Genomic DNA, 9,057 nt, shown 5'->3' on the forward strand with positions numbered 1-9,057 from the left:
CTGGCTGACCTGGCCGGAAAAGGACTGCAGAAAATGGCTTGGAAACTGAAATGCTAAACCTGATCTATATTTGATAACAGTGTTAAAAGTAGAAAGACGGAGAGATGGGTGGGCAGTTAGTCCTTCTAGCCTTGTGGTAGTACCATACTATCTTATGAGTACCCTAGTTAGGGAAGAGCACAATGCTGTACTTTGAGGAATAGAAAATTTGCTGAAACATCTATAGAAGTCAGTTATAAGATGAAATTTGACAGAGGTGGTTAGGTCACTTACAGAAAGTTGTGAAATATGTTGTAAAATAACCCAAAAACATGGAATAAAATTCAGTTCAGAAAAACAGCAGAGGGACAAGCACCCAGAGTATGCTGGCAGATTGATTTTACTAAATTATTTAGGACTAGAGGACTGAAATATCTGTTAGTCAAAGTGAATGCATTTACCAATTGACTAATAGCAGGCATTACTACGAGAAATGCTCATGTCCAATAACACAGGCTCAGGTGAGATTTACTATGAATCACATGAATCACAATTTATTTTACACTTTTGCAAGAGCAGGTGTCCTATCAGACATAGGCACAACAAGCTGGAAAGATACAGCAGTTTATATTCTCTGTTCTTTGACTGCAAGTGAGCCCTTCCCCCTTTCCTTATTGGCTAAGGTATTTGGGGTTCACATTCTTTTTGGTTCGTCTATTACATGCTCTTCTCACCTCCATTAGGTACCTGTCTTCCTGCCCTTTTTACATACATACTTTGTAATCTAGATTTAGAATTCGTTGCTTTGACCAACTAGAGTTATCTTTGTATTCTTCTTGACAAAGTCCATCTCTCTGTCCTTTCAAGCGAGTGAGATTTACAAGTAACTGATGAAGCCTGTCTCTCCTTCTCCTGTCAAGCATGCAGAATTTACAAGCAGTTGCCAAACTAGAATCTCTTGCCATGTAGCTACAACAAAAGTTTGTTTAACCAATTCTTCTTTTCAGATTTTATTTTGCAAGGACATCTTATCCTTTCTTCTTTCATCCTAATTCCCTCTCTTCCATCTAATTGTCTTTGCAAACTTTTTCAAAAATAGCTCTTATTATTTCTGACTGGTTATCTCCCCAAAAATGAACATAAAATACTCTTAGAGCCTAACCGCAAGAAGAAATTTTTCTTGTATCATGAACCTTGAGGCACATCTCTGGTTTCACAACATTCTGTTGCTATGCAAAACCAATTTCTTCCCTCACATTACTTTTGGAGCAGCTCTTAAATATATAAAATGATAATCTCAAGGATATTATCAATAGGGTATATGTGTGAAAATCTGAACTTTTTTGAAATACAGCAGTATTTAGTTTGGGTGCACTGACGTGCCCTTACATGGACTGTAGGATCTCAGTTAGTCCCTACTCCCTGCTCCATGATCTGTTTCTTGAATATGCCAATAAATTCAGAGTAAGCTCAGCTACTTTTTTGGAGCTGCAAGGCAAAATATGGGATTGTCTTTTCACCATGAACTTGTTTTAGAATCCAATTAAATACGTCAATGGGAACACAGAAACAGAACAAGGAATAAATACATGGATACATACAAAGACACTTACTGCAGGAATTTACATAATGCCGATATTAACCCGGATATGTAATTTTTAGATTTTTACTACTAACCAGATAAAATTGAAAGAGAGAAGACTACTTTCATAAATATCTCAAAGAATAATCCTTCCTTTTCTTATTCCAAATAACGATATCTATAACCCAATATATAAAGTAGAAACAAAAATATTTAGCAGGTAATTTGAATAAAAAGAAAGTATGTAAATTTGAATAGTTCTGCATCTTGCACTGAGCAGTAAGATACTTGTTGCTTTGTACATAATTAGATACGTATCCAAAAACTAATAACATCAGTATTTTTTCAAGGAATTTTTATATATTGTTTTTAAATTCATACTTTCTTCATGCCAGAATACCCAATACCATAGATTCAAGGACAATTGTCCTCTATCCTTTTTAATGTACATAATATTCAGAAATATAATCTCATTTTAAAAGGAAAAAGGTCCATTTGACAACCATGACTATACATTGCAAGTCTCCTTGGAAAACTTAGGGGTAGGATGTAAAATTATGAATTTCCAAGCACATCATCAAAGATATAATTCCAAATTTATTGACAATAAATAGACAAGCTTAGCATCTGACATTTTATTTAGTGATAGGTTTGATTGACAAAGTTATAAAACCTAGACAGATACAGAACATTTCCTGACACTTTGAGTAGCTGTGATTTGAGAGGGTTGTTTCAGCTTCACAATGACAGACAGATTTTGAGAAGACTTCAAGGCCAGATTTTTGTGTACTCAGTCCCTAGAACTGGAAACAATTATTTAAAACATATATTTTGGCTTCTATATATAAAAGCAGCATTCAGCTGCTCCAGTCCTAACACTTAATGCTCATTATTCACTCTTTTAATTCAGTAACTTTTAATAATCTGAGCAATTAATTTGAATATTTAACTGGAGATGTTCTTTCAAAATTTTGAAGGAAAAAGAGAAAGAGAAAGAGAAAGGGAAAGGGAAAGGGAAAGGGAAAGGGAAAGGGAAAGGGAAAGGAAAAGGGAAAGGGAAAGAGAAAGAGAAAGAGAAAGAGAAAGAGAAAGAGAAAGAGAAAGAGAAAGAGAAAGAGAAAGAGAAAGAGAAAGAGAAAGAGAAAGAAAAGGAAAAAGAAAAAGGAAGAAGGAAGAAGGAAAAAGAAAAAGAAAAAGAAAAAGAAAAAGAAAAAGAAAAAGAAAAAGAAAAAGAAAAAGAAAAAGAAAAAGAAAAAGAAAAAGAAAAAGAAAAAGAAAAAGAAAAAGAAAAAGAAAAAGAAAAAGAAAGGAAAAAGAAAGGAAAAAGAAAAGAGAAAAGGTTACCTCAAAACTTCGGGACTCAATAGCTCAGTTTCTTTGTGCTACTGGATAATTTGTATGTTGCATGGATTCCTTATATAACTGCTTATGACTGATGTGAGTATGAATATCAAACACAATAATAGCCATCCATTGCTGTAGCCACCATGCAGTCAAAGAACCTCAAAGCATTTTATAAAAAAAAAACTTCAATATGGATGATGAGTCAATGAAATTAATTTTTCTGAAACTTATAGTATAGAAAATCTTAAAAGGAATTCATATTTAGTACAGAATAGTATATTTCAGGAGGCAAAGATAGCTTTCTTCATATAAATAATACCAGTATTAGCATATTTTTTCCGTGAAGGATGAGGTAAATTCCAATCAGGACAATATCACCAGAAAGACCATCCTCTGTTGATGTTCACTGCACTACTATTTATTCAAAGTAGTCCAAAGCTTTCATATTTAAGTAGATATAGAAAATATGCAATGGATAACATACTGCAATATATACTAGACTATAATGCAGTGGAATAATAAAATGCAATTATTGTGTCAAGTTGATAATTATTCAACTTAGTTTACTCTAGTTCAAAACTTGCTCTAATTGTTGTGCATTTTTACAGTCTGCAAATAATAATCATAGCCACATTATTAAAACTTCAGACAAAATGTTAGATACAACAATAAACAAAAATAATTAGTAAACAAATAAACAAAAAGAATTTACATATTACCATAGAAACACTGAAATTCACTGGAGCAGAAACTAAATGCAAAAGCCTGTCATCGGCTAGAAGCCGGACATGAAAATTATCTGTATCCAAAAATTAAACAGCATACAAATGGTAAAACAAGCAAACCCAGAATCCTATGCCCAAAGATTATTATAAACAATGAATTAATAATAAAAAAAAAGCGAAAGTTTGAATAAGGTTCAATGCAAATTGTGTACATTTTAAATATTATCCCAACGCTAGTAGTGTATCTGACTGCAGAAAAGCATAATATGGGAGTTGTGAGATGTAGAAAATATCAGACATGCTGAATATGTGTTTTAAATGGAATATAAATGAGGTAGGAAGGCTGGTTAAGAGTTGGTTATAAGAACCCAGACACAAGATGACAAATGTTTAAACAAAGATTTTTCCAGCTAGTATATTAAAATATCTTCATATCTGTTGTTCTGTTTATATATATATATAAACAAAATATGGGCACAAAAGGCTAAACTGGAATGCAGAAATTCTCAACAAGCTGACATATGCTATCTTGTTCAAGAAGCTCTGCAGTCCCAGAAAAGAATATCAGTAATGTATTTCATTATCTTCATAGGTCTCTGAAGAAAAGTAGACAAGATTCATTTCATACAGACTTCATATTAACATAGAAACTTTCTAAAGGCACCATAATGATAAGCAGTCTTACAAAACAAGATACATCTAAGCCATGAGAATTTTAGACACAACGCTGAGCCACAACATAAACAAGTCTTCTGCTTTGCTGTCATGGTTTTACGATTTTTGGTCACTGCTGTTTCACATCATAACATCATGTAGTGCACTGGAAGTGTTGATGTTCCAGTTCCGGGCACCTGTCCAGAAGAGAAGAAGAACTATATTCCCCAGGGGGCTTTGAGGTCAGAGAGGAGATATAAACCTCTGGCAAAGTCACCTGATGTCTCTTCTTCCCTCGGCTCTTGTCCCAACTGCATTCATTGTCTCAGCACTACTGTAAGGCCTACAGCTTTCAGATACTCTTTCTCTCATTATATTTGATTTATTTGCTTCAGTTCTAATTCTACTGTATTATAGTGTGTTATCTTACATTCCAATACCATATTTAGTAAATTAGTTTGTTTCTCCTCAGATTGTTGTCGCTGTTTTTAATTATTTTGGGGTCTCCTGTCTCCCTTTTCCAGAGGCACTGATTTTGCGAAATCCCTCCTCCCCGCTAGTCACAGAACTGGGCCGAACCAGACCGCAAATCGTTGACATTTGCTTTTATATATATATATATATAAGGGATAATTTCTGATGAAGCCAAACCTGAAATCGGTACAAAAATGTATAAAAGGATGTATATTATACCCCTGCATTGTTCTAAACATTGAATTTGTGATAGAGACTTATTGCAAGTACCAAATAAAAAGGGAAAATACATTTTTTGCTTGCAACAGTGGAGAAGGAGAAAAAAATAACTCTGACAAGATTATTTATGTTTTGACTTCATGCTTCTCTTTAGTTGCACTGCTTCAAATTTATTTTATATACATTCTTGGAAAGAAATATAAGCAGAAAATGGTATTTGGGTCTCAAAATAGGGAAAATAGGTTTGATGCTTCATGTATTCATATTGCTATGGAACAGGAAGCATTTATATTAACATAAATAGTGCTAAAACCAAAAAAAATGGGGAGATTTGGAAGGACACCTTTACATGATGGAAGGACTGCCTTTACTTGATGCAGTAGGGAATGTAACCATTGGGAATAAGGAGAAGGCTGAAGTCCTCAATGCCTTCTTTCTTTTGTAGGCTGTATGGGAACTGCTGAATCACAGCCTGAACCTCTGATTGATCACCTGAGGTGAGCACTGAGTCAGCCGTGGGAGCACAGGTGAAGGCAATTCACCTGTATGACCAGAAGGGATGGAGCCTGGCTCCACCTCTCCTAGACCCCATTTAAGGGCTTACTGCCTGTTGGGAAGGTTCTTTTTCTGGAGGTTGCTCCTCTTGGAGTTTTTCCTGCAAGCCAAGAACATGGCTGAGCATTTTTCATCTATTTCCAATTATAATCCTTCTAGCTATACTATTTGTGGATACCGATTTAACTACACCACTCTGTATATTTGTTGATTATATATAGGCATATCAGTTATCATTGGGGCACTTAATACCCTGATCTGGAAGTCTGGGGTGGGGTGGGGTTCACAGAATACACCTCAGTGATTCAGGTGGAGACAGTTAGAGAGCTCACAAGTTCATGGGCCCAGACAGGTTCTGCCCTAGGGTGCTGAGGGAGCTGGCGAGGGTGACTGCTGAGCTGCTCTCCACCACCTACTAGTGCTCTTGGTTATCTAGAGAGGTCCCAGAGGATTGGAAGCTTGCCAACGTGACTCCCATTTACAAGAAGGGCTGTAAGGATTGTGATCGGTGGGTCTGTGTCAGGGTGGAGGCTGGTCACAAGCGGTGTCCCTCAGAGGTCGGTCTTGGGACTGGTGCTCTTCAACACCTTTATCAGTGACATAGACAATGGCATCAAGTGTAAGTTTGCGGATGACACCAAGCTGAGCAGTGCAGTTGATACGCTGGGAGGAAGGGAAGTCATCCAGAGGGACCTGGACAGGCTGGAGAAATGGGCCCATGAAAACCTAACGAGGTTCAACAAGGCCAAGTGCAGGGTGCTGCACTTGGGTCAGAGCAATCCCAGATATTTATACAAACTGGGGGAAGATATCCTTGAGAGCAGCCCTGTGAAGAAGGACTTGAAGGTCCTGGTAGACAAGAAGCTGTAGAGGAACCAGCAGTGTGCGCTTGCAGCCCAGAAGGCCAACTGTGTTCTGGGCTGCATTAAAAAAGGAGTGGCCAGCAGGGAGCGGGAGGTGACTGTGCCCCTCTACTCAGCTCTTGTGAGGCCCCACCTGGAGTACTGTGTCCAGGCCTGGGGCGCCCCATACAGGAAGGACGTGGAGCTCTTGGAGCGGTTCAGGAGGAGGACCACTAAGATGATCAGAGGGCTGGAGCACCTGCCCTTATGAGGAAAGGTTGAGGGAACTGGGCTTGTTTTGTTTGCAGAAGAGAAGGCTCTGGGGAGACCTCATTAAGGCCTTCCAGTACTTGAAGGGAGTGTATAAGCAGGAATGGGAGCTGCTGTTTACAAGGGTGGATAGTGATAGGACAAGAGGGAATGGTTTTAAACTGAGACAGGGGAGGTTTAGGTTAGATATTAGGAAGAAGTTTTTCACTCAGAGGGTGGTGGCACACTGGAACAGGTTGCCCAAGGACGTTGTGGATGCCCCATCCATGGAGGTATTGAAGGCCAGGCTGGATGTGGCTCTGGGCAGCCTGGTCGAGTGGTTGGCAACCCTGCACATGGCAGGGGGGTTGAAGCTAGATGATCCTTATTGTCCTTTTCAACCCAGTCCATTTTATGATTCTATGATAAGGAGGATCTGGGGAACTACAGACCTGCCAGCCTGACCTCAGTACCAGGGAAAGTTATGGAGCAAATCGTCTTGGGTCAGATCACATGGCACGTGTGTGGTGTCCAGGGGATCAGGTCCAGCCAGCATGGGCTCATGAAAGGCAGGTCACGCTAGATGAACCTCATCTCCTACGACTGAGTGACCAGACTGGTAGACGAGGCAAAGGCTGTCGATGTAGTCTACCTAGACTTCAGCAAAGCCTTTGACACAGTCACTCACAGTATTCTCCTGGGGAAACTGTCTGCCTGTGGCCTATACAGGTATACCCTTCTCTGGGTAAGGAACTGGCTAGAGGGCCGTGCCCAGTGGGTAGTAATTAATGGAGTTAAGTCCAGCTGGTGACTTGTTTCAAGTGGTGTCCCCCAGGGGTTGGTACTGGGGCCCATCTTGTTTAATATCTTTATTGATGACCTAGATGAGGGGATTGAGCGTACCCTCAGTAAGTGTGCAGATGACACCCAGTTGGGGGGTAGCGTCGATCTGCCTGAGGGTAGAGAGGCCCTTCAGAGGGATCTAGATGAGCTGGATCACTGGGTTGAGGTGAATGGGATGAGGTTCGAGAAGGCCAAGTGCCAGGTCCTGCACTTTGGTCACAATCACCCCATGCAGCGCTATGGGCTTGGGGCTGAGTGGCTGGATGACTGTGAAGAGGAAAGGGACCTGGCTGTGTTGGTTGATGCTCAGTGGCCAAGAGGGCCAGTGCCATCCTGGCCTGCGTTAGTAGTAGTGTGGCCAGCAGGAGCAGGGGGGTAATCATCCCCCTATACTATGGCACTGGTGAGGCCATACCTTGAGTACTGTGTTCAGTTTTGGGCCCCTCACTACAAGAAAGACATTGAGGCCCTGGAACATGTCCAGAGAAGGGCAACAAAACTAGCGAGGGGTCTGAAGCACAAGTCTTATGAGGAGCGGCTGAGGGAGCTGGGATTGTTTAGTCTGGAGAAGAGGAGGCTCAGAGGAGACCTCATTGCACTCTACAACTTCCTGAAGGGAGGTTGTGATGAGGAGAGGTTTGTCCTCTTCTCCCAGGCAACAAGCAGAACCCGAGGAAATGGCCACAACTTGTACCAGAGGAGGTTTAGATTAGATATAAGGAAAAACTTTTTCTCTCAGGGAGTGGTCAGGCACTGGAATGTCCTGCCCAGGGAGGTGGTGGAGTAGCCGTCCCTGGCAGTGTTTAAGAGGCATCTGGATGAGGATCTATGAGATATGGTCTAGTAGCTTGTGGTAGCAATGGTAGTGGGAGGACATTTGGACTAGATGATCTTGTAGGTTCTTTCCAACCTTGTGATTCTATGACTTTTTTCTATTGATGATTTTTTTCTATTGGTTTTTCATTCTATGATGTTTTGCCTGATTTTGTTTCTTCTACTTCCAGTCACCAGAGTCTGCTAAGAGCTCACTTAGAATCAACGAACCATAGGATGGCTTGGATTGCAAGGAACTTCAAGGAACTTGAGGTTCCAACCTCCCTGCTGCGGGCAGGTTAGCCAACCACTAGCTCAAGTACTAGATCAGATTGTCCAGGACCCAGTCAACCTGGCCTCAAACACTTCCAGGGGTAAGGCATCCGCGACCCCCCGGTGCAACCTGTTCCAGCACCTCAACACTTGTTCAATGAAAAAATTCCCCTGACATCTAATATTAATTTCCTCTAAAACCATTCCCTCTTGTCCCATCACTGTTTACCCATGTGAAAAGTTGACTTCCCTCATGTTAATAATCTCCCTTTAAATATTGTAAAGATGTAAAGTTTCCCCAAAGCTTTCTCTATTCCAGTCTAAACAAGTTCAGCTCCTTCAGCCTGTCTTCGTAGGAGAGGTGCTATAGCACTCTGATCACTTTTCTAGCCCTCCTCTGGACTCTCTCCAAAAGCTCTGCAATACTCCAGATGGGGCCTAGTGAAGGCATGAAGGCAGAATAGAGAGGGACAATCACCTTCCTCACCCTGCTGGCCACTCCTGT

General features: G+C 40.4%; 1 non-coding gene across 1 annotated transcript; it reads right to left on the reverse strand.

Annotated features, from left to right (window-relative positions):
• Positions 1-4,095: 4,095 nt before the first annotated feature.
• MIR6605 (microRNA 6605) lies at positions 4,096-4,205 on the reverse strand. Its single transcript, NR_105473.1, has one exon. It is a non-coding gene; the product is annotated as a microRNA 6605 (primary transcript).
• Between the last annotated feature and the right edge of the window lie 4,852 nt (positions 4,206-9,057).

This window comes from Gallus gallus, chromosome 3 (assembly GCF_016699485.2).
Source record: "Gallus gallus isolate bGalGal1 chromosome 3, bGalGal1.mat.broiler.GRCg7b, whole genome shotgun sequence".
Classification (NCBI taxonomy): Eukaryota; Metazoa; Chordata; class Aves; order Galliformes; family Phasianidae; genus Gallus; species Gallus gallus.